The sequence below is a fragment of the Manacus candei genome, unplaced genomic scaffold, assembly GCF_025592945.1.
Source record: "Manacus candei isolate 608988 ecotype Guabito, Panama unplaced genomic scaffold, ASM2559294v1 h1tg000093l, whole genome shotgun sequence".
Taxonomy (NCBI): domain Eukaryota; kingdom Metazoa; phylum Chordata; class Aves; order Passeriformes; family Pipridae; genus Manacus; species Manacus candei.
The window spans coordinates 3,941,375-3,967,681 of record NW_026138141.1 but is presented as its reverse complement, the minus strand read 5'-3'; the positions used below and the strand labels follow the sequence as shown (position 1 = coordinate 3,967,681).

Below are 26,307 nucleotides of genomic sequence, written 5' to 3'. Positions count from 1 at the left end.
ATTATTCAAGCTTCCCACTCGAAATGCCTTGTCTCGACATTGTTCTCACATGTTTACTGACTTTCTCCCATTTGCCTCTTTGCTCCCTCCCAGTGGAACCATCCCTGGTCGCTTTTCCCCATCCCCCCTTTGCCTCCCCCCCGTACCCTCAGCAATCCCGACTCTCTGTGGGGGTGTGGGGGGTGCTGGAGGTGGCGGGGGGGCGGGGCTGCCCCCCCTCTCGTGCCTATGGGCGGAGCGGGGCTGCGCTGGGGCCGGAAGAGGCAGATCGGCTTCCGGTCTGTTTGGCGGGCAAGATGGCTGTGCCCATGGTCACTGGTCACTGTTCATCTGCAGCGTGGGTTGGTAAATATGCTGGGTTACCTCCCTCATCACTGTAACAGAGCTCTGTGCGCTGACCCCATGGGCTGGGATCTCGCATTTCAGGCTTTGTTCTCTCCCAGTGACTTGTGTCTCTGTGGTACTTGGTTCCTGACAGGAACTTTAACTCACAAACGGCTCTTTTCTCTCCCCCCAATACATTTCGTGAGTTTCTGTTACTATGCCTGGGGGTTGTGCTGCTGCTAGCAGTGTGAGTGGGGGGTGGGTGTGCATTAGTTGTTTCATTTGCTCCTGTGCCTTGTGCAGGGGAGACCTTATCCCTGCATAAATTGGTATTATGTTGCAAGCTCCAAGGTCGCTTGCCTGGGTTCCAGAGTTTTCTATGTGTTTAAATGTAACGCTTCTGTTATTGGGAGTATGAGGTGTGCAGAACTCTGCTTTTGTAGTGTGAATGTGGTAAGATTTTAGCAGTAAAGTTAATGTTTCAATGTCTGTGAGGTTTCCAAAGTGACAAAGTTCCCCATGTTTACCTTAGTTCCAGGTGGCTGCAAGCACACGTGGTTGGGAATCTTTTGTCTGGCTGCTTTTAGTTTCGGTTTCTGAGTCTGCCTCCTACACTTCTGTGTGCAGATTGTGCCAGTGTTTGACCACCTGCATTGCAAAAAAAGTGTTTTCTCATGCTTAAGCAGAGTTTAATATGTTTCAGCTTGTGCCTGTTGCCTCTTGCCTTTCCAGAAGGCACCACAGAGAAGAGTGTGTCTCCGCTATCATCAGGTTTATATATACATGTCTAAGAACTTTCTGAGATTTCTCCAGGCTAAACAGTCCAAGCTTTCTTAGAATCTTGTGCAAGAAAACTACCTTCATTTGTTTGTTGTTTTTTTGTTTTTTTTTCCGAACTAAGTCTACTTCTGCTGTAACTCAGCTCATTAACATCACTTAAACATTAAACATTACTTTTAAACATTAAACATTACTTGTTTAATTTCTATACTAATAGATAATTTACTCTCAAATGTACCCAGGTATTCCAATTAAGTTAATTGTCTAAGTTCTGTATCTTTTTAAAGAAAGAGCATATTTGTCTTTCCCTTACATTCTTGTTCATTCTTTAGGAGATCTAAGAGTGACTCTCTAGTGATTTTATCAGTTTAATAGACCATTTTTAGTATTCTAAGGTTAAATGTATCTTCTTGAAGCTATTTCAAAGTATCTGAATATTCTAAATAGTCTCTGATCTGGTCCTTTCCTCCTACTGGTTGAGATCTTCTCTTTTTTGCTTTAACTGCAGTGATTAATGGGAATAATGGGACTAAAAATAAATATGCGTTTTTAATTACTTCTGCGTTCTATTATTTTGGAATATGAGATTAGTAGAGCCATGTTCTGCCAAAGCTGAATACTTAATGAAAATGGCATGCATTAGTAGTAACAATTACTGCTAGCGATAGTACTCTCTGATGCATTTTTTTCCACTTCTCCTTAGAAAGAAAAGAAAGGACGAGAGCACTTGGGCAGTACAGAAATGTGCAAGGCACTAATTGAGACCAATTCATCTCTGAATGTTCTACTGGTGGGATGATTTAGCATAGTTATGCTTAGTTGGATTCTTTTGTTCTTTTCTGTAATGAATTTTAAAGGGACCTGACTGAGCCAAAGGGAAAACAGGGAAAAAAACCTTTTAAAACCAAAAAAGCACAAAACGCATAAAAAAAATCTGACTAAATGATAAGTCCATTTCAAGTCTTCTGTAAGAACTTGCTTGTTAGGAAAAGACCCTAAGCTTCTATCTAAAAGAATAATTAACTGAGATTGGAAGCCGCCTGCCTTGTTCATGGCAGTAGATCACAGAGACAAGAGGAGCTTTGCTGAATGGCAGAAGTAGAAAAGAGGGATTCTGTATATCACAGGAATTTGCCCCCGCAGCACAGAAAAGAATAATAAAGGTTTATTTTTAATGATTTGACTGAAGTTCAAATACGTAAGAGGAAAGTGGTTAATAGCTTTCAGAGTTTCTCTTCTGTTTCGTATCAACCAACTCTTTCCTTGACAAAGACTCTGAATGCAAGAGAAAGCCAAATGAGTTATCTTGGCATAGGCTTCAGAAACCACAACTTAATTTCTGAATTGCATACTCTTAAGTGTAGTACAAACAATAACCACACTTGGACTTGTTCCAAGTTTGTAATATCAGTCTTCTAAGGACGTTTCCATATTTTATGCCTGATGAAGATATAAGCTCTTTCCATCCTACAGAGTGAGAAGAAAAAATAATAAAGGAAAACATCTCTTCACTGTAAGAATACAATACAGCCTTTTCCTCATAAAATAAAAAACTTTGGAATCCTTGAGTTATTTCTCAGATAACTTCTCTCAGAAATTCAATTAGCAATACAACTATCAACCAGAAAACTGTCTCCATTCTTTTTCCTTTCCCATTGAACAGAAGTTGAGTGCAGGGTTACTGTGTATTTAGATCCACATTTTATATAGGATACAACATGATAATTGCTTTCACTTTCCAAAACAAAAGCATTTGGTGGCTCAGAAACCTTTGTATTCCCATCTGCCATTTCTTCTTGCATCAATATATGGAGTTCAGTTTCCTCCTTCTCTGTTCAGAGGCCTCAGAGTACTATTTGCAGTATGTACATATCTGAGAACTTCCACATTCCAAAAATCTGTGGTAAGGCAGATAAATAAATATAAACAAAAGGACACCAACCCCCGTGTCACAATAGATCACACAGGAATAGAAAATCTGGCAATCTACGAAGTAAAACTTTTCATACAATACTTGTTTTCCTCTAAAACTTTTCTTTTTAAAAATTTTCAGTTTATTTGTCAAGATGCATTTTGACAAGAGTGAAATTTTCCTCTGTTTTTTGAATGTAGTTTGTGATGTTTTATGGGAAAGCCTAACCATTCCTATCCTATCTCAAATACCACCTAGGTACTATATTGCACTTTCTAAAATATTAACCATACTTTTCTCATTGGGATCTCAGAGCTTTTCTATTAGTTGTCTGCTGTGCAATAACTGTACCTCTTGAAAGTTAAAGTTTGCTTTTTCAGAATATGACTTAACAGTATGAATAGATATGAAAATTAAATCCAATTATACATCTGATGGCTTCAGACTCTTCGTAGACATATAACAAAGTCTCAGTTATGCCTTTTGTATGCATATAGGTAATTGAAGTAATCTCACAATAACATCACAGTGTCACAGCAGTACTGATTCTTGCAAACTGAAGGTCAAATGAAGGTAGAAGAACAAATTGTAATAAACAATTTATTTGAAAACTAGATAGATGTATTAAATCATTCTTTGTTATAGGAATACTTACATGTGTTAAATTATGCAAAATAATTAGTTTGAAAATCTTCTAAAATAACTACTTGTCATGGTTATATGTTCCTAAATTATAGACTTCATTGGTGAAATATGCTGCATATTTTCTTTTGAGCCTTAATTCTGACTGTTAGATCACCTTTATCAATCCCTCATCAGAATGGTTTTAATCCATAGAATGAGAAACTGAAGAGAGTAAGATAGGGCAACCCAGGATAAAGATATGGAATCATAAACTTAAATCTCCTAGGAAATGATTTCTCACCTTTGTACTGAAAAGCTCAAAAAGAAATAAAATGTAAGTGCAAACTGTATTTCTAATGCTGAAATGGTTTATCATGTTATACTTCTAACTTGCTTTCAAGGACATTGAAGTCAGATATGGTGATCTCTGTGTTAGTGAAGGTTGGGTTTAGCAATGTCACAGCTCATCTGAGCACAGAATAAGCTGGAAGGAGTTGTGGAATACTTAAGTATGAATTTTATTGTTAGAAACCTATTATTTATATTTTTAAAATCTATGTATTGGCCTCAGTTTTTTACTTCTGTCATTTCTAGGTAATCCTAAATTGTTAAAAAAAGTTGTAGATTTGTTGCTAGTGTAGCAGCAAAATGGACAGAATTCATAGTAACAGACTGACTTATTATCTTGTTCTTTTAATAAGCCATCTGCATTAATTTAGAGCTTGAGTGGCGGTGGTTTCTGCACCACATTTAGTGCTGAAATTCAAGGCAACAGTTTGATCAAATAATTGTTTTAGCCTTTTTATGCATTCAGTATTGGCTGCTATCTTGGGACTATGGAAAGTTTAAGAGCATTTAGGTCTTGCAGCTGTGGGAGTCAATGAACTAGAAAGCTTAGTACGACATGAGAGTTTAGTCCTAAAAGTGCTGATCAGGTAGTTTTGTCTTTCTGTCTGTCTGGGGAGGTTCCCTCTCCTGAATTTGCAGTGATTCCTAGATTTGATGAAATATACAGCTGGTAGACTGAAAGTAAATCAATAAGCAAGTAAATAAATAAATAGATAAATAATGTTATTCTAAGGTAGTGGTGATTAGGTTTTCAGTGAGAAAATGAGAAATTTCTTAAGATTTTATTAATGCTACTTAAAATCTGAGCTCTAGGATGCATAGAATTATAGAATATGCTGAGTTGGAAAGGACCCCTCAGGATCATCGAGTTCAAGTTCTAGCCCTGCACATGATCATCCCCAAGAATAACATCATGTGTCTGAGAGCATTGTCCAAATGCATCTTGAACTCTGTCAGGCTTGGGGCTGTGACCACTTCTCTGGAGAACTTGTTCCAGTACTCAACCACCCTCTGAGTGAAGAACCTTTTTCTAATATTTAACTTAACCTCTCCTGACTCATCGTCATGCCATTTCCTCGAGTTTTGTCACTGGACATGAGAGTAAAGAAATCTGTACCTGTCCCTCTACTTCCTCTCATGAGGATGTTGAGGACCACGATGAGGCCTGCTCTCAGTCTCCTCTCCTCCAGGTTCAAGAAGCCAGCCACTCCTCATATGGCTTCCCCTCAAAGCCCTTTACCATCTTTGTTTCCCTTTTTTGGGCACTTTCTAATAACTTTACATCCTTCTTAAACTGTGGTGCCCAAAACTGCACACAGGTCTCAAGGTGAGGTCGCCCCAATGCAGAGCAGAGTGGGACAATCCCGCCCCTCAACCGGCTGGTGATGCTTTGTCTGATGGCCCTCAGGACGCAGTTGGCCCTCCTGGCTGTCAGGGCACTGCTGACTCAGATTCAACTAAGGGAATGAATAGCCATCCCACCTGTTAGGATGTAAAAGTGCTCTTTGAAGTAAGACATGAAATTACTTTAAGACAAGCTTAACTTGTGTAGGGACAGACCCAGGAGCATCTTTCCATCAGATATCATGAAAATACATCTTAATGAACTATATAATAATAATAATCAGAATGGTTGAAAGCTGATCCCAAAGTAATCTTAAAATCTTCATAAAATTTAAAATACTAGCTGTTGGCTTTCTTAGAAGTAAAAATTGTCAGTGACCTTTGGAGAACACCCCTAAAGCTAGTAGAAGCCTGTGGTTGGAATTAAGGTTTAATAAAACAGAAGCTGTGAACTGACAGCAATAGTGCTGTGAGAAAGCAGATTACAGAATGAAACTCCTTGTCAGAAAAAGATGAATAATATCCGAGATTATATTGCTGAGGTTCACTGAAACCAAGGTTTATGGTTTACCCTTATTTTAGGAGGTTTTTACACTAAAAATAAACTTTTAAGAAGTGGAACACAGAAGTTAGAACACTGGTAGTTCAGTTCTCCTCTTTCCACATTAGGAGTTATATTTGATTGACATTTTGTCCAGGGTTATAGTAAGGATTATGATTTACATAAACTGAAGCTATGGCAAAACACTGAGACCATACTAGTAGAAAATTCCAATCTATATTTAGGACCATGATTGTTGAGGTTTTTGAAGATAAAATGAGGACTAGAATTGTCTAAGGACTTACTGAGTTCATCCTAAATCAAGAATTCAGATTAGGGCTACGTAAACCAGGATTTATGAACAATCAAGAATACTACATTTCAGACAAGACCAAAACTGAGTTTAGAATAGTGGGGGTTTAGTAGTTCAGTGAAAATTTAGCAGTGACAATAAACTCAGTTTAAGGTCGAATAAACTAGAAGTTGTGATTGTGCACTAAGAAAGTCATGGAAAAAGAAATAACAAAAAGGTATTGAGAAATTTGGCATTGGGCACCTTGGTAAAAAAGTAATCCAATCCATTGAACATACAGTAAATGTTTGGTCGTAAAGCAAAACCAGAAAAAGGTGTAGGTAAACTATTTTTAGATTTCTCACTGAAAACAAGAAATCATTTAAATGCGTCTAGAATCTTGTGGAAATCTAGAATTAGGGTTCAGTTAGGGATTAAGTTGATTAAATTTGGAAATTAAGGCATGAGAGTAAGAAGGTCTTGGAAAAGATTACCGTGGAGAAAATAGAATTTTAGTTGCTAAGATTATCAGTGACAAAATGGTATGAGGTATTTCTTAGCCCGAGGGAAGCCTAGATTTAGTGAGAGAGTGCAAGTCTGCAACTGAGAGGAAAGTTTAGAGTATTGATGCTGTAAGAAGATATGGAATTCCTGGAGCAACAAAAACATGTCCATGGAAGTCTCATCCAGGAAAACAACTAGGACAAGATTAGGAGTGGCATCTAAAGTGTATCCCAGAAGTGTGGAAATTTGTCATGAGGTTTCTCAAGAACAAAATGAGAAATGACGATGTGAGGAACACTGTGTAATGAGTCAAGGGTGAAGTATGAGTCAAAGGTAAAGGCTAGGTAAAGATTTAATTTATTACATACAAAATAATTGAGATGAGGAATAGCTTGCAATGAAAAGTAGTGTGATGTGAATGAGAAGTTTGGGACACCTGTGAATATGCTAAAGGAATATTTAAGAGTAAGCTATTTGTCTTTTTCTATGAGAAACTGATGAAAGATTCAGAGTAGATCACTACTAAAGTAGACCAAAAATACTCTTAAGACAGTGCCCAAAACATTTGTAGAGTATGAAATTATTTATGGTGTGTAGTTCTTAACTCAGATTCTAGATGAGACATTTTGGTGTGATGATCGTGAATGGTGCGACTCATTGTAAGAGTCTGAAATGATTTATGGCTTAACCATTGTTAAAATCACTGATGGACTTTTGTCCACTATAGCAAAGTGTGCAAAGAAGTAACTACTCCCTGAATATGCCTACTAATTTGGACTGTGATGGCAACTTGAGATAAAGTAGAAGTGGTGCTATTGTCCAATCATCCCAGGAGAAGTATGTATCTGCAAGTGTGAGAGACTGGAATGCTGATGGCTCAGACAATCAAGGTGCAAGCTGACAATGTGCAAAGTAACCACTCAGGTGCTGAGGGCATGCACACCCATCTCAGGGTACAAGCTGGGTGTTGAAGATAAGGAGTGAGGCAAATCCTGCTAGGCAGGGCAGTATTTCTTTGTCCAGATGGCATGGTGTTTTTTGTCCTTGTACAAATGACTCAGCTGTGATAACTCCCCTGCAGTGAACGGAACAATTCACACATAGCCTGAAGATATTCATCTCTGCTGATGGGACAGAATTGACTCACCTGTGCTGATGTAAAAGGCAGCTGTAACATCTTAAAAGGTGCCAAAAGCTCCTAAAATGTCCCATGACTCAGTGTCACATCAGCCATTATAAAACTCCCTGCCACAGGGAGGTACTGGCGGTGTTCCCACCTGACCTAAGCCCGATAGAAGACCACACAGACTTCACTCAACACATGGTCTTTCCTTACCACTTCTTACATGGACTTCTCTCACCATGTTGGACTTTCCTTACCACCACAGAAATCCCTCACCACCCTGGGCTTTTCCGCTCTCTGTCTTGGCCTTCCCTCAATGGATCCAGACTGCAAACACCACTTCAACAAGACTCTCACCACTGAGAGTCTTTTTTAGGTCACAAAAAAGAGAATAAATGGGATTCTGTCAGAATCCACAGAGTAGTGATGTATTTTCTACTTAATCTGTCTCTCTGTCACTCTTTCTGTCCCCCTCCTCTCTCCTTTTCTGATTTCTTTCTATCTCTCTATCTCATATTTACTGTTAAATAAAAATCTGTGCTATTGACTTTAGTATATGGTCTTGTTTGCACCTTAACTCAAGCAGAGGCATCTCTCTAATACTTACAAAGAACATGATCATAACACTCATGAAGGAGGAAACTGGTAGTGGAAATTATGGTCAATGGCAGCTTTGGCTGTAATAAACATGAAATAATGGATTTCAAGATCCTAACAAAAGTGAGAAAGTCAAGTAGAAGAACAGATGCTTGGACACCAGGAGAAAACAAAAATAGCTCTTCAGGAAACTGAGGTACAGCTCTGAAAGACAAAGGAGCTCGGTTATGCAGGACAACATTCACCAAGTTGAAGATAGGTCTGTTGCAACATTCAGGGCAATACCTGGACATATCAGGAGACTGATGTGGCTAAACAGGGAACTTATGACTGAGACTCATTGTAAAAACATGTATTCAGAAGACAGAAGTGAGGACAGACTTTAATTAAAGTTAAATTGAATTGAAAAGATAATTGTGTCAATGACCTTTTGACAAGCCTTGCTTCATACAAATCTAGACCCAACAGGATGCATCTGAGGATGCTAAAAAATTGCCTGATGTTGTTATGAGGCTGGTCTTGACCATCCTTGTGTCATGGTTTGAGATAGCCCCAAAATCTAATTCCCTAGCTCCATTCCCCCTCCCACATATCAACCTAATGTGAGATGGGTTTTTCCAGACAAAACACCAGACTCCAAATCGGGGAAAGGGAATATATTACAATGACTGTACAAATAAATACTATAACACATTATACACATGATCACAACTATCTCTACCATGACATATAGTATTTACAATGGATCAGATCTCTTCTCCCCTCCAAATAAAAGTCCAGGAGGGAAAAAAGGACAGATCCCTTCCAGTCTCTAAGCATGAACATCTTCCAAGGCAGCAGATTCTCCTCATCTCATGCATGCAGCAGTTGCAACTGGATTGTTGTAGCTGGATCCTTTTTTCAATACACACAAGGGGGTCTCCAAGCCCCTTGGCCCGTCGTCTCCAAAACGAGGGTCTTTCTCTTCTGTGGACTGCGTAGCAGGGACAAGCTCACGTCACCACGTCATACCACGAAGCTCAGGGGTCTTCGTGGCAGTCCCTTTCCTCAGGGGATTCAAATTCCCCTTTGCAGAACTCCTGTGCTCTGTCTCAACTGCCAACATGACAGCAGCAAGGGGCGGGGGAAGCAAGGTTACCCCCCTCTGTATTCCATCTGGCTGTCCCGGTCCAGCTCCGGGACATCTTTGAGCTTCTTAGCTCCTCTCTGTCTGGTGCTGCTGTACTCCAAGGCTCCTCTCAAATAGGAGTCTATCTATTCCTCCTTTCTCGGAGGTCTCAAAGGAGTTTGGGGGGGGTCTGGTTCAGTTCTTACCCCCAAAAACTCTATAGCTCTGCTGCCAGCTCTCTCTCTCTCTCTTTTTCCAGGAGTTCCCTCCTGCTTGGCTGTAATGCCTCCGCTGCTTCGTCTTACCTCTTCTGGCCCTGTACCACTGTTTCTCCGGTCAGTGCCGGCTGCTGCCGCTGCCCACGGTGGAGAAAACATGTCCCAGCATAACTACAGACACTTAGCCCAGTCTAATACTGTTCCAAGTCTCTGCAGTCCCCCCAGATGGGGCTGGGAGGGGGCCAGAGCCCTCCAAGGAGCTCCGAGCCCCTTCCTCGTGGCTCTCAACATGGCTACCACTTCTTCAACCACCAAACTACAACTCTTCTCTTCTGTTTGCTTGTGGTATGTTTACATTTTGCAGGAGTGCCCACTGGACAGAACTTCAAAACTTCCAGGGGTTACCACCCCTTGGGGGTTACCACTTTCTTAGCTTCAGGGGGGAAAACAAGGTCCAAACCACTACAACTTGAAAAACTAACAATGTCAGTTATGATCAGAGAAAGGGAAATGTAGCAACTATCCTCAAAATTTGCAAGAAAAAATAATACCAGAAGCTACAGGCTGGACTGTTTTACTCTTGTGCCTGGGAAAATTATAAAACAAGTTGTCTTGGAAACCATTTCTGGACATATGAAAAGTGGTTTTCTGGAAGTGGCTACCATGCATTTACCGTGCACTATGTCATGTATAAGTGGATGAGATGGCAGTTTATACCTTGTAGGATGCCTATCTTGACTTGTGCAGGTGTTTTGACCAAGTCTACTGTACAATCCTTATAATCGGAATGGCATGTTAAAATCTAGGTTGTTGGCCTAGTGTCTATGTGAAAACCTGACTAATCAGTAGAGTGGTTAGTTAGTCATAATCTCTGTGGAGGCTGGTTAAAAGCAGAGCTCTTCAGGTATCTATCCTGGAACCTGTTCTATTTAGCATCTTTATCAGTGGCCTAGATCACAAAGTGAAATATACCTTCACCAAGTTTTGAACAGAACAATGTGGGTCCAGTCAATACAAAACAAAAACAGACATGCACATATGGGAGGACTCAACTGACTGTCTCATGAAATTCAGCATGGACAAATGTAGTACTGCATCACTGTCTGCCTTGACAGGAACTCTGCAGAGGAGGTCGTGTGGGTCCTAGAATCATTTTCATTTCAGTTAGAAAGGACCTTTAAGATCAGTCCAATTGTACACTTGTTAGAGGCATCAAAGAGCAAAGAAAATGTAAAGCTCAAATGTGATGGGGCCCATGGTGATCAGAGCAGACACTGAAACTGAATGGAGTTTCAGTGGTTTGTGTTGCCATAGGATCGGAGAGGAACATGAAGCGGGATGAAAGCTACATGGTCTTGTTCTCTTTCTTGATACCAATAAATGCTTTGTACAACTGCTCCCAAGTACATCTCTTAAATATTCCATACAACGCCACCACTAAGTTCGGGAAGTTTGACCACAGTCCAAATCACAGCATACCCAACTGGGGGATGAGAATTCAACATGAAATTTGTAGTGACATATTGATGGGTTTGTCCTCCTCGTCCTCCCCAGAAGGGATGCCTTTTGCTAAGTCTTGTGTCCTCAGCTATGCCAAGTGCTTTGGTCCAGGAAATTGTTTGTGATTGCAATAATATTGTTAGTGATATATATACCTACTCAGCAATTAATGCAAATATCAACAGCAGTCCAAAAGAACCATAAATGTTGTATTTAATAAACCATACTATTAGTGAACTTGACTGGCTCTTTTGAATGCGACTGGACCTATAGCCAGTAGGCCATTCATGCACTTGTGGTTGGGCATGTAGTTATGCTTCTGCAGTAGAACCTAACACTGTCAAGTCCACCACTTAACCATGTCCACAACTGCACGTCCTGATGAGGAAGTTAGCTGAACTGAGGCTCCGGTGCATTCTGGCAGTGATGAATGCAAAGTTGGCACTTGGATTATACCACACCTGGAATATGATTCACAATAAAACGTAGGCTACCAAACCAGTGGGATTTGGAACTTGTGCACTGTGGGGAGGGGCTGTAGCACCAGGGCTGGTTTATCCAGGAGGAGTGATGATGACAGTGGCTCTGATTAGAAACTCTGTCACTGACAGGAGGGGTTCAGGGAGACACAACTAGACTTTTCACAGTGGTGTATTGTGCTAGAGTAAGAGGCAGTGGGTAGAAGTTGAAACACGAAATGGATAGGCTGGAGATAAGGAAAAAGCCCTCAACGAGGATAATTATGCAGTGGAACAGGCAGCCTAGAGAGACTAAGATCTCTGTGCCTGGCAGTTTCCAGACCTACCTACATAACAACTTTGAGCAACCTGGTCTGAAGGTATTGCTGACCATGCTTTGAGCGGGAGTTTGGATAGAGACCATGGTCTACTCCAACCTCACAAGGCCTCAGTGAGCACAGTATCAGGCTTTCGTTACATTGTAGGAAACAAGAAACTGTTAGAGAGACAAATGCAGCGTTTGAAAGTAGATTTCAAATTAGCTTTAAGAAGGTAGAGATTAAATTTCTATGTTGGCATATAATTCATATGATTGAACTGTGAGCCTAGGTGTGTAAACCTAGATTAAAAATTGGTAAGCTAGAAGTTCTGGAGTGTTTCATCAGTCATTATGTTTCCCAGTAAGAAATTAAGACTTTTATCACTCTGAATATATTCAGTCAAGCCTTTGCTTAGTGCTCGGTTTTGGAGACATGTATTATATGGTGTGACAGTATTAGCACAATTAAAACATGCCACAAAATAAATTTAGAACAGGAACCATTTGGTTTCTCAGAGTAAAAATAAGGAGTGATATTCCACATAATATCAATGAACCTGATTTAATCTTGGAATCATGGCTGGGGTTTAGTAGACTCTCTGTCTGTAAAAATGACAGCTTAAACCAGAACTCAAAAGGAAGAGTAGCACAATACCTGATAGTATTTTCGTGGCTGAGGCACAGAATATTATTCCCTGTTACTACTGAACATTGTGCAAAGTCATGGTTCACCTTTACAGTAGTAGAAAATGTGCCTATCACTAAGAATGTCAACTCAGTTCAGTTGTCTAAACAAAGGAATCTGTCTTCACCTGAGATACTTAATGTCCTGCTTCTTGGCCTGCAGCTATCTTTCCAGAAGGGCAAAGATTTTCTCTCAAATCTGGGTTATAGGTTATATCTACCAGTTAATAGCATTTGTGATAATAGGGTCAGAGCTGGCTTTGCACTTAGAGCTCAATAAAACAGATCATGTGGAACAAAATTTAGCCTCATTATCAAAGTTATTAGGAGTGTTAGCCATTAAGGTTCTAAAGGAGACTGTGAGTTGGGCTTCTGTAGGATTTTACTGCATATTGACTAACCTAGTGCTAAGATTTCTTAAGTTTGAAGATATTGGATCCTAAGAGTTCCACTAGCAATCAAATCCCAAACTGGGCTTAGAACAACAGATTCATTTTCAAGTTTGGCTGATATACAACGCAGGAGTGTATTCAAAATGAGGATAAAGTTTGTGTTAAGGTTTAGATAAAACTATCACATTAAATTACAGTAATTTTGGAGTTTGTTGCCATAGTAAATTGTTAAAGGTTTATTTCCCTGTGGATATTTCTGGTCATGTTCTGGTAACGCTATACACACAGTTCAGAAGTGTAAGACAGATAAAGGGCTATACTGAAAACTACAGCTTACATTCATAGTGGCTGAACAGGGAAGAAACCTCCTCTTGTTTTTCACTCCAAATTTGCCTGTATTTCCCTCCTTCTCTCACCACCACTTTTCCTACTGATGTTTGAATCACAAGAGGCTATGAACAGCAGAAGAAAAGAGATATGCTTCTTCCATAAAGTTGGCAGTAAGGAGCTGTCCAGAGAGAAATGGGATGCCTAAATTGGACTTGAAGATGTGAAGAACTTTCTATATTAGCTTGAACCTAGGGCTTGGAATATCATTGTGCTTGGTCTAATAGTTTTCAATAAGTAGATTTATTGCTAGGTCTAACAAAGACCATAGAGTTCAATCAAGTCTGGTATCACTCAAGCAAGACTAGTACAGAGGCAGAGACAAAAAGAGGTATATTGGATATAGACATGACAAGGATTTTTTAATTTTGCTAAGGTAAGCAGGGCTGAGATACCCATCTATCTAATATTATCACTGTTAGGAAGCTTAGAACTCAGGTTAGCAGGGGTTAGGAGCTGGAAGTACTGCCAATCAAGAAAGAACAGGTGGACTCACATTAGACTTGAACTTGTGCAGTTCTGTGCTGTTATAATCAGGCCTGTCAGGTATCATTAGAGCTCTTGTTGAGCTTGGGGTTTAATTAAGAGTCTAGTCTAGCAGTACTCTTTGAACTAGATTTAATTGCCTCATCCAACTTCTCTTGCTGAGTTAGGGCTATGTCTATATTCATGATTGGTCTCCTGGATGAACTCAGGGATTGCTGAGTATCCTTGAGTTTAAACTGGTGGCAGAACTGGTGTGAATAAAGTTCAGTGTGCTGTGCTTACTAACAAGTCTGGCAGAGGGAGTGGAATTTGTGCAAAGGTCAAAACTCAGAACTTGAGTAACAAAGGTAGGTTTACTGGTGGGTACTCAAATATCAGTCAAATTGGATAAGGTTCCGGATTTTACGTGTTATATGATTAAGGTTTTTTCTGGTTTGTTAAATATTACTGGACTAGACAGGCTGTGTTTGGGAGATGGTAGGTTGACTGGAAAACACTAGGTTTCATGGTGGTGTGGCATACCTGGGTTCAAATTTTATTGTCAATGTAGTAAGCTCATGGGAGCAAGGGGAAAGTTGTTGCTGTCACATGCAGTGTGTGCTGCTACTATGGTATTTTTTTTGTGAAATAGTGTAGTTTGGACGAGAAGGAAAGGAAAAGGCTTGTGTCACTGCTTATCATTGCAGAAACATATCTGTGTAGCAGTGGCCAAATATGCAAGAAAGGAAGATCTGTTGGTGTTCTCCTTGATGGCTGCTTTTGCTGATAACCTTCAGTGAGGAAAGTGCTAGAAAGAGTGATTACATCTGTAATCCTGACCAGATATCCTGATCATCCTTTTAGTGTAATATGAATAACAATTTTCCAGTCTCTCAGAGGACATGTTTTATTCCCTGCTCTTAATGATGTGACAAGACACACCCACCACTGGCAAAGGTTTAGAACACATTAAAAGCATGTCCATCAAGGACCTAATAAAAAGCACCCAGCTGCTCTGGTAGAAAGAACTGGAGTGCAGGAGGATGAAGCATGGTTTTCCAAAATGTTCTTCAGGAACAACCTGAAGGCACGCTTAATTAAAATTTTTTCTATTGAACTCCGAACTACAAATCTTCAGTAAAAAAGCATCAGAATGAGGTAGAACTTTTTTGACACAAACTGTGTATTCTTTGTCAGGAAGAGTTGACATAGTGAAGGAGCAACACAGCAGCAACAAACGACCATATTACCTAAGTGATATTGTGAATTATCCTGTAAAAAACTTTGTCTACTCATACACTCCTCTATGCACTCTCCTAACCCATATTCCTAGTACCATATTGCTATTTTCAGGTATGAAAATCCATAGAAAACCCTCAAAATGGCTATTGTATTCACTTTTGTTCTCCTGAAATATGGGGGATGCTTATCTGAGTAGCAAGGGTTCACTAGACACACTGCAATACTATTAGATGGGATTTCAATAAAACCTTTTGTTTTAGGGAACCAAAGAAGCTCTGGTGTAAGAACTACTGAGGAGAATGTTATTTTCACTAGACAGGTGTCAGTTAAAGATTTGTCTCTCCAAAAAAGAAAAATTATTCAGAAAAAGTTTTTAAGACAGGAATAATTATCTCTATAAAACTTCATGGAAACTTATAACTCTGAAAGAATTATAATTAGGATAATCTGTTTTATAAGCAATATTAATATAGAATATCTTTGCAGTATTTTGAGAAGGTACTAAATTCAGACCTGTTCAATGTGACTGGAAGTCAACCCAGCCTTGAGATACCATTACTCTAAAAATTCCAGCTTTTTTTTGAAAGGAAATCGGAACTGCTGCCATGAAATCAAAAAGAGATGTAGGAAACCAAATATTTCCAATAAGAACAGGACCAGAGAAGATTAATACGGACACTTCATAGGTAGAATAGGTACTTATGTCTAGGCATTTTGACGTCTTCCTTGCATTCACCACAGTCCTAAGGACAGCAAACTGGTAAATACACACATTCTATTTGGTGAAAACCTAGCCAAATGACTTTCTCTTACTGCTACAGAGAACTAAACTTTGTAGTTATAGATTTCCAATTCCCATAAGAAAAAAAAAGACAAAAAACTCTTTTGATATCTGTTTATGATTAGTGAGATGATGTGATAAAATATGCATACAATTTTTAAAGATTTCTTAAAAGAAAGAGATAAATAGAGAGAATCTGGAATATTTTAGTGAACATGAAATCACAAATTCTCAGTAGAAAACATTTAGATAATAGAATGAAAACTAAACGACCCTTTCGTACTCTAGGACTTTGCTTGGATCCCTGGTGCTATAGCACATTGACAGTAAGTCAAACTTTTCTGGAAATGATAAATTCACTGTATGTTACAGATACTCTACTTTTTCATTTATACTTTAAGCAAGGGCTTTCACTGATGCAGAAAAAATTAGGTTTTGCTAAGAACAACATACTTTGTGTGAAGTACTAGTACGTTGTACCTCTTTCTATTAGTTGCAAAGCAAAAGCACTCTACAGACCCTTGGAGTTACAACTCTTTTTTCATTGTAGAGATATACCTGAAAGAAAAAGAACAGCAACTAGTATATTCATGCAATTTGCTCTTGCAAAGGCTCCAAACTATGAGACCATATTTCTTTTTTTGGCAAAGTGAAATTGAAATACATAAATTCTAAAGATCTGTATCAGAATAATTGAAATAACCGAAAATAATTTCAGATGTCTCCATCTTCTTGGTGAAACAGTTGTCTTTAATAGTTTTGTCAAAAAATAATTTAAAAGATAAAGTTCTAGTCCATTCTCCACCCCAAGGGAGGTCAGTGACATGTTTGTCTCTCCTGGGAGATTTTCATCCAGTAAATCTAGAAGACGTAGAATGATGGAGATTCTACAGCTATCACTTGCAATGTCTTCTGTGTTATTTTTACTGTAAGAAAATTTTCTCTGTCTCTGCAGAGTTATTTTTAATTTTACTAGAATGAGAAAAATAGTAGCTTTTTCCTGTTCTTTCTTCACCCTATTTGGGTGAATATTCACCCTATAGGGTGTATATATTCACCTATTATGGGTGAATATATACACACACACACATATAATGTACACATAATAATAATAATGCATATATACCTATGTGTGTGTATGTGTAAATATATAGGTATAAATCTATTGATCTGTTCATAGGTACTTTCACACGTATATTTTTTTTAAGTAAAGAAGCCAGAACTGGTCACAAAAGTCTAAGTGACTCCCTACAGATGCTTCAGATTTTTTGACGTCTGTTGTGAGTTTGCAAAGCATGGATTATACACCCTAGGATGTTGTTAGGAAAGTAGGGGACCTCCTAAAGATCATTTGAATGCTGTATTTAAAGTTATTACAAAATTTCTTCCAGCTGGCAATAAACACTTGAAATTCTATTGTAGTCCTTTGTAATGACCACACATATTTTGGCAACAGTGATACCTGAAACACAGTTATTGTTTAAGAAAGAATTACTTAAGGAAAGAAACATCAGAAGAAACTTGGATTTTTAGTGCTGAGGGACAAACTTGGATGATAAGCATACAAGGAACTCATGAAATTCACAGAACTCAAGGAACTCAAAAAAAGAAACTATCATGGATGAACTTCAACATATTATTACTTGAAAATACCCACATTATTAAAGCATGTGGGCATTGGTGCCAAATGTTCTTTGACCTATTGTGATCTGTTATTCCTTCCATCAAGCAGCCTCTGCCTCAGTACAAAACCTTTCTCTGTATGTGTGCGCACACATTTTGTGTATAAGACAGTACATGTGATTGGTTTAGGCACATTCAAATGTTACAGGACTGGAAGCTCATATTGAATTGAAAAATTTAAGACCTTGGGGTTTGCTTTGGGTAAGATGCAGAATGAGACAAAGAAAAGGCAAATGTTATACTCCATTTATTTTCATTAGAGTAAGAACAGTGTGAGTAAAAATAGATGAGAAGCTGCTTTCAAAGATTGATGAGATGTTATTCTAACAGCAAACATTTTCAACATACCCTGACTGTAGTAAGCAAATATTTTTAGAAGACAATGGAAATTGTTCCTCACTAAAAAAGGAAGAAATTTTCCAGAATTTTTGTATTTCAACTCAGTGGAAGCAATAGTCTAACAGGGCACCATGGCTCCAGGAAGTCTGGGCAAATGGCTACTAGACATACAAAGATGGCCTGTGTAATTGCTTTCCCTTACAAGGTCAGAATTACGCAGTTCACTGTGGGTCCATGACAATCAAATGGGCATGCTGGATGAGTGGCATTGGAGTGGCATTGGAGTGGCATTTCCTCTGCATAGTCTCCATGAGACCATACTTTGGACACATCCTGGGTATGTTAAACTCCCCTTGCTATGAATGCCACAGGCACTCATGGACTGCCTGTTTATACAGACCAGAACGGCACATCCAGGCTGATCTCATCCACTCGATGTGCACTGCACAGCACTGTCACTCTTGTTTTCATCTGGAATTTCCTCAGCTGAATTTCAGACACCTTTGCAGGACAGGCTCATCTGTGAGAAAGAGAGGGAAAAAACATGCTGAAGAGGTGCTCCAGCACATCTTATGAAAGACAGAGTTAATGGCTACAGGGGTTAGGGCAGCGGAGAATAACGAGTTCATTAACAAGGCCCTGGCCTGAGTACTGACATCATCATCCTGAGACAAGAATAAGATGTTCTTAGGAACACACACATAACAGTACTGGAGAACGAGAACAGCCTTATTAATTGAGTGGCATGGAATTTAGAAATCTGAACATTACATGTTCATCTTTCCTGATCTTCTATGTTGTATTGATATCCACTACACTTTAACAATGCCTGATTCGTTTTGAACTTAGAACTGCTATGATAGTTGAAAACCTCTATAGATAATTGCAAGTGAATTTCATTAGGAAGGCTTTAATATGGAAGCCTTTAATAAAATAGTGTAACATGCTAGTATTTATATTCAAACTATGAAGGACATATCTTTTTGATCTAAGACACAAGGTGGTCATACCTTTCATGTATAAATTGTTTACATCATTCTTTCCTAGAGTGATGGTTAAGACTCTAATGCTGGCATTTCATAAAGTACTATGTTTCATAAAGTGGGAGATATAATTTCTGTGAGGTGAACTCTTACACCTACTGAGAAATTTCTAGCTCCTATTGTAATTAAAAACTTTCAAATTGTGTATACTCAGTTATATTTTAGCTATATCTACACTTCTGTTAAATCATATAGTGCAATGAAAGCATGTGAACTGCCTCTCTGAGTGTTTTAGCATGGCACTCATAATGTAGCTGTATTCTGCTAGTAATTGCAAAAAGATAAGATGCATATTCAATACATATCAATGTGGAAGTTGACAGAATTTAGCTGAGTGATGTAGAATTATATAAAAGCTTCTAATTAAAGTAATATAAAGAACTGAAGTTCTCTAAATATCGGTATCTGAAGCACATAGTAACATGTTTATGATGTGATGACTCTTCAGCAAGTTTTATTTCATTGAAATAAATTTCAACCCCCACTTAAATTCTCCATTCTTTTTAACCAATTTCTTTTAACTAATGTGGCCCTAGTGTATGCTTACGGTGACATAAATTTAGCCTCAAGAATGAAAACAAGTTTTTCTCAGTAATTATATATGGTTTTGTACAAATGACTGGAAAATTCAGTCTTCATTTTATGTACTTCCAGCCTAAATAAATGGATCTTCTTATTTGTGGCAGCCTGGTTCATGTTAACTTGTATTACGTTGCGCAGGAGCAGACTATGAGCATTCAAAACGTATGTAAGAGTGGTTCAAATGAGGGGAGGTGAGATTCAGGTAAAGGACAAAAAAAATTTTAAATCATAACTTTTTAACGGAGTGATCATACAATGCCCTAAGTGCTCAGTTTTATTTTTGTAATTCCTTACTTATTGAAAGTCTCAAAGACTTTTGTAAGCATAAAAGACTTAATTGTTTGTGCTACGCATACTACAGAATGATGATCTCTTTAGCTTTTTGAGAAATACAGCAGCTTATTCATGGTTCAGTATTTCCATAAAACTGTTTTTCCAATGATCTTTTGGTAATGCATGTCATAATATATGTCCCTTGTAAAAGATAGGAACACTGCTTGAGTCCCATATATTGATACCATAGTTATTAATGAAGCATTTACATTTACGCAAGTGTATACAATCATAGGGGTATTGCCAGCATCACCTCTGCAGGAGAAAGCATAAGCTTTTGAAATGTTTTCAGTATCTTTAATGAGCTACTCAGGACACAAGAGATCTGAAGTCTGCATGAACCTCAACTTGAGAAAACTATCCTACAAAACTCACTTTTCCGGTAAAACCTGTGGATTTGCTAAGCAAATAGCACTACTAGTCCTGCTGTTGGGGGTCTGGCATTGTAGAAAGGGACAAGAGAGAACACAAGTCAGGGTATGTTAAACCTGCGGTAGAACACAAGGTTCTAAAAACTTGTCATGGCTTTTACATCCCTGGGTAAACACTGATATCAGGGCTGCGGAGTACTTTCCAGCCACCCCTGATCCTCTCATTTTAGTTTTCTGACAGTGAGAATGGGTGTGCAGCCCAAAACTGAAGAGTGAACATCAGGTTATTTCTATATTTTCTGTTTTAACAGGCATGCAATTTCTCCCTGGGAACCAGTGACTCAAAGTGAGCTGTAACGTATGTGCATCACTGAAGAAGCCTTAGGAACAAGGAGAGGCTGAGGCGGCCAAAGCTTTGCTTTTCCTTGTCTGACTCTCAGGGCAGGCTCTCAACTTCAGCCTAACACCAGCATGCAGGAGAAACTCTCTTTTGCTCCTGGAAAGCTGCTGCATGGGGAGGAAGGATGGAGCTGGAAAGCTCCAGTTTCAGATTCAGCTGCACAACATGGCCTTGTTTAGATAATGTGTGCCTGAGTAGGTATATCAGCAGAGCCCATGGGAGCCCAGATTCACCGCTGTCCTTCAGGGTAAGTCTGCTCTCTGCTGTCAAGAAAGGGATGTAAAAATAGAGTAGGATGCTTTCCAATTTTCTGTAATGTTGACTGGGTGATATTTACTAAGGAACAATACTCTATTTTCCCTCTGCAAACTGTAGAGCTATTAATTAATACCAGCACTTTTCAGAGAGGTCTCAATTTTGCATTTAGTATTACACTAGAGGGAATATTAGGGCCCCCCTGGTGGTCTAGTGGTTAGGATGTGGTGCTCTCACCGCCGCAGCCCGGGTTCGATTCCCAGTCAGGGAACTCCCCCGGGCAGATGGAGCTCGTCAGCCCTGTAAGGCCATCCATCTAAGAGAAGGTCACTCTAAACAAACCTACGTCCTGAGGACCTCACTGCCACCGTCCGAGCTCGCTCGGCCCCGGCAGATGAACCTCAGGATTAAAGGGTGGGCTCAGTTCAGCGCACACTGTGTCTCACCTAAAAAAAAAAACCCCTGTGCAGGCTTGAAGGGTAAAGACCTTTCCGAAATCTTCGTTCGCGAAGACTGGCCATGAGAGGGAATATTATTTGATAACCACTGAAAATAGAATAAGATAAGAATCTGAGTGGTACTGTTGCTTAAGCTAGTTTAGTTTTGGTTAAAGCAAATAGGATTTATCACATCAGAAAATACTGAATGGTGAGAGACTGAGATGAATCAAAATATTCCACAGGAAAACAGTATGAAGTAGCAGCCTGAAAACAGAACAGAATCAGAGAACTGGAGAATCACAGAATACCCTTAGCTGGAAAGGACCCATGAGGATCATTGAAGTCCAACTTATGACTTCACACAGAGCAACTGAAAAGATGAATCATGTATTTAAAACCGTTGTTCAAACACTTCTTGAACACCAACAGGCTTGGCACCCTGAGCACTTCCCTGTTGAGCCTGATTTAGTGCTTGACTATTTCTCAATGAAGAACTTTTTCTTTCAGTATCTGATCTAGACTCTTCCTGACATAGCTTTCATCTATTTCCTTGTTTCCTATCACTAGACACCAGAAAAAAGAGATTGGCACCCCCTCTCTGCTTCCCCTCATGTAACAATGAGGTCACCCCTATGCCTCTGCTTCTCTAAAATGAACAAATATAGTAGTCTCAGCCACTGCTTTTAAGTCACATCCTCTACTCCTTTCATCATCTTTGTTGCCATCTTTTGGACACATTCTCATATTTTTATATCCTTTTTCCATTGTGGAGCCCAAAACTGCACACAAGAGGCCTCATCAGTACTGAGTATAACAAGACAATCACTTTTCTTGAGCACTTAGCTATATTTTACTCTATGTGTGCCAGGATATGGTTGACCCTTTGGGCTGTAAGGAAACATTCTTGACTCATATGTATCTTAACATAATTCAAAACTCTCAGTTCCCTTTCTACAGAGTTGTCCTCCAGCCTCTTCTCCCTCAATCTATACAACATTCAGGATTAGACCACTCCAAATGCAGAATCTGGCATTTGTCTTGTCAAATTTGATACAACTGGTGATTGTCCAGTGTTCTAATCTCTCAAAATCTCTCTGTAAGACCTCTCTACCCTCAAGGTAATAAATGGTTTCTCTTAATTCAATATTGTTTGCAACTTACTTATTGTGCACTCAATGACTTTGTCCAGGTCATTGCTGAAAACATTGAAGAGAAGTGAGCCCAGGGGAACACCAGAAGTTGCCCCATTTACTACTGTTCTTTGAGCCTGACTTTTTGGTTGGTCAAAATGTAAAAATACTTAGGTTGGAAGGGATCACTGAAGTTCATCTAACCTTGTCTATCTTCAGCTTAAGGCATGTTCAGGTTGCTCAGAACCTTGTACCATCGAAAATATCTAAGGAGATTCCACAGAGTTTTTGGACACTTCTTGCAGGTCATATGTAGTTATCTTATGTGATGTCTTTATAGTTATTCATTAAGATAATAAATGGGTAAGCATCCTGGCTGTGTTTCTTTACCTGTATTCATTAGACTTCTCACCTACTGGTATGCAAAATGTTCTTGGCAGTAACTTGTTGTTACTTAAAGTATGTTATGCGGAGTTTTGTCCCAATAAATAATTTGTTTCTTAGTGTTTCTTTCAAATAATCAATGCTTTTATTTTTTAAAGCTGTCTATTTTTCTTTTCTTTTTTTTCCCCTTTTTTTTTTTTTTTTTTTTTTTTTAGATTTTCATTCTTTATTCACATAACCTTCTCTTGCATGGGTTTTGTACCACAGTAGAATGCTGATACATGATGTTCTCTCTGGGTTGTTGTATTTACATGCTTATTTACTGTATGATTTAGTGGTCACATAAAACTTTTTTTCACTTTTTTTTCTAGGCTCAATGTGTTGTCCTCCTGAGTCAGTTTCTCCAAACCCTGTAAAAGTAAGATTTTGAGTACTTATTTTTTCCCGTATCTGGGTGATTTCTGGAAGCAGAATTTAATGCCTCTTCCTAAAAATGTATACAATCATGAGGAAAAATCTTTGATATGTAATAAACTTCCATGAGAAGTATTAGATATGCTTGCTCACATTACACAGAAGAATTGAATGTTTAGGTACCCTTGTCCTAAGCAAATGGAATGACTTAAACAGTTATAAAACCTAGGTCTCATATTTGTTTTCTGTTAATCCCCCATTTGATCTATTTATGCTACTAGCTGTTAGCTAATTTCAATGATATTATGAAGTCATTTATGTAGGTATTTGTTAGAGGATATATGATAAATGAAATTCTCACAACAACCTTTAAAACACTGGTGTCTGTAAAAAGATTATTTAAACCAAAGGACTGTGCTGAGTAAAGAACACAATAGGATTGTAAACTCAGAGAAACCCTCAGGGAAAGGGATTCTGTTTACTATATTTACAGAGGGCCCAGTTCCAAGGCACAGGAGAAGAAACATAAACAGTCACTGCCACAATGGATTAAAAAAGTCTCTTTGCAAATGTTAAGAACAGGTAGTAGTAGGTTTACAGTTCTCTTACATTGCTAATAAATTGAAAAGCAAATGGTTGCACAAACCTGGCTAAACCTTCTTTTTCTCTGCAGTTTGTGAAGGTTTATTTTAGCAATTTATATTTGTAGCTCTTAAATTCTGGAGAGGAGAAACTGAAAGAACAGGTGAATTTGGAATTTCAGTGTAGGCTGATGTAGGGTTACTTTGTAAAGAAATTCACACAGTACTGAAAGCAGAAAGAATTTCTTGGAACACACTTGAAATCTGAGATACAATAATAAAATCTCCCAAAATATTTTTTTATGTTCTATATAATAACGATAAAAGTAGTGGTCAAACCAGTTCAGAATGTAATTTGTCTAAAGCCTTGTTCCAATGGGATCAACAGTCTCAGACTGTTGCTTTTGCTTCCTAGGTGCTGGGGTACAGCAAAAAAATGAAGGACAAGATAGAAGCCATGGTGTTCTAAATGACATATGCAGCTCCTGGAGAATCCTATGGAAACAGCAAACATGAACAACACAGACAGACAAGCACAGTTAGCTCATGCATCCTAGTCTAGGAGTGTTTGTGAAAATTTGGATATGTGCTTTCCATAATGCTGCCTGGATTGAATCAGGAATTGGATTCACTGTATGTGCTTCCCTATGAGAGAAAACGTTCTGCTTCTATTTGAGTCTCTCAACAAGACATACCTGAAAAGACTACTTCTGAGTCTGAGAATATTCCTGCTTCTGACAGTGTTCTGTTAGCATAGTGTAATCCAAGGAAGCCATTTTTAAAAGAGAATGTTGCCTCATGATTAGAGATACTATTTTGAATGCCAGGATTTACATGAAACGAATTGGGTCATTTCTATTTATGTCCCTAATTACTGTATCTCTCAAATATTTCTCAGATAAAGAAATATGACCTAAAAAACCTGAACATACATAGTCAAAAAAACCCCCAAACAACACCCCCAAAAAGGTGTTGGAAAAAGAGATCTTTTCAGTCACAACCCTACCCAATACCACTGAAGGGGGTTGAAAAGAGTGTAAGTTAACTCAGACTTGGCCTTGTTCGTTTTCAGTCCCTTATGATTTATAGAAAGAAATTATTTGATTTTTTAAAAAAACAAGCTCTGACAGCTTGAGGTGGAAGCTAATGCCTCTTTTTCTGCCAAAATTCATATAATTTGGGACGGAAAAAGTATACTTCATAGGCTATGATTAAACTAAGTGCTCACTGGATGTCATACTGAATGGAATTGTATTCTCCAGATTGCTGTACAGTTAGCATAATGATATATAACAGCACATTTTCTCCCCTGTTATGTATTTTCCTGCACTCTGGTTGCTATATAAAAACCAAGTTTATTGTCTTACAATGTGAAAATCAATGTAGACAATCTTACAATCGTTGTTAGCCATCCAGAGGACAGGGATTTGTATAATTGCTGCGCAGTCTCATTGACTATACTGTGAATATGCAAATCTCCATGCTCAAGCTGTTAGTGTAGGTCTTGACCCACATGTATGAAGAACATTAAATATATAGAGACCCCTTTGAAATCAATGGAAACTGCTACCAAGCTCAACACCTTTAAAAACCTTGTCATCTGGCCTGTCTGGTTCTTAGGCTTGAGGTGACAGTGACAGAAGTGTTTGCCAGAAACATACATTTTGTTTTTGCTTCTCTCCTTTTGGGCGAAAATACAAAAAATCCTGGACAAACATCAAAGACGTGGAGTGACAAGGAGAAGTTCAGATACAGCTATGAAATAATGAACAAGTCATCTGGTTTTAAATTTATACATTAAAAGAAGACTAATATTTCCCACAATACTATTATTCACTCGGCCTTTCCATTCATTTATATATGTTGGCAAAATATGTGTTCGCAGAACAACAAGCATGCATAAATGTAGACATTTATCCTTTTTAATCACTCTTTTGGCAGGAAGCAGGGTATCTGCTTTCTTATGGAAACTCATCTTGGTACCTCAGTTTGGGAGAGGAGCGTGGAGGAAGGGAGGGCTGGGAAGCAAGGGAAGAAAACACTGAGGACAGAAGTTAGAATAGAAAGCCAGAGAATGGCCCACAGAAACAAAGTTCTAAAACCCTTTTATTCTCCTTGAGCAACTTGGCAAGCGTTTTTGTTTGTTTGCACATTCATTTTCTTGTTGTATTTACTTGTTAATAGCCATATCCTTTTCAGAAAAAACTATTTATTTAGCTTTTAGCCTCCAAATACATCAGATCTACAGTCTATTACTGTTTTAGAAACAGAAAACTCTCTTGAATTATCATTTTAAAAAAGTATTAAAAACTGGAGATGGTTGATAATGATTTCAGTGTTAACTAAACTCTTCAAGAGTTTTGCAAGAGATGTTAAATGAATTGTATATTGCTGTGCAATTACAGTTAT

The 26,307-nt window shown here is 38.6% G+C and overlaps 1 long non-coding RNA gene across 1 annotated transcript; it reads left to right on the top strand.

Annotated features, from left to right (window-relative positions):
• The first annotated feature begins 268 nt into the window (after positions 1-268).
• Positions 269-26,112, top strand: LOC127460998 (uncharacterized). Its single transcript, XR_007899945.1, has 3 exons — positions 269-345; positions 23,275-23,321; positions 24,314-26,112. It is a non-coding gene; the product is annotated as an uncharacterized LOC127460998 (long non-coding RNA).
• Positions 26,113-26,307: the final 195 nt, after the last annotated feature.